Source organism: Echinops telfairi, unplaced genomic scaffold (genome assembly GCF_000313985.2).
Source record: "Echinops telfairi isolate 266 unplaced genomic scaffold, ASM31398v2 ScPeMD7_2;HRSCAF=8, whole genome shotgun sequence".
NCBI classification, from domain to species: domain Eukaryota; kingdom Metazoa; phylum Chordata; class Mammalia; order Afrosoricida; family Tenrecidae; genus Echinops; species Echinops telfairi.
Genome location: NW_022103898.1, coordinates 26,880,837 through 26,881,044, shown reverse-complemented (window position 1 = coordinate 26,881,044; position 208 = coordinate 26,880,837).

Genomic DNA, 208 nt, shown 5'->3' with positions numbered 1-208 from the left:
TACAACAACATTCCGTTGTATGTATATACAGCATTTGGTTAGATGTTCATTTGTTGACGGACATTTAGGCTCTTCTTTTTTTTAATTTTATTCTTTTAAATTTTTATTTATTTATTAAAAATTATTTTATTAGGGGCTCATACAACTCATCACAATCCATACATACATCAATTGTGTAAAGCACATTTGTACATTCATTACCCTCATC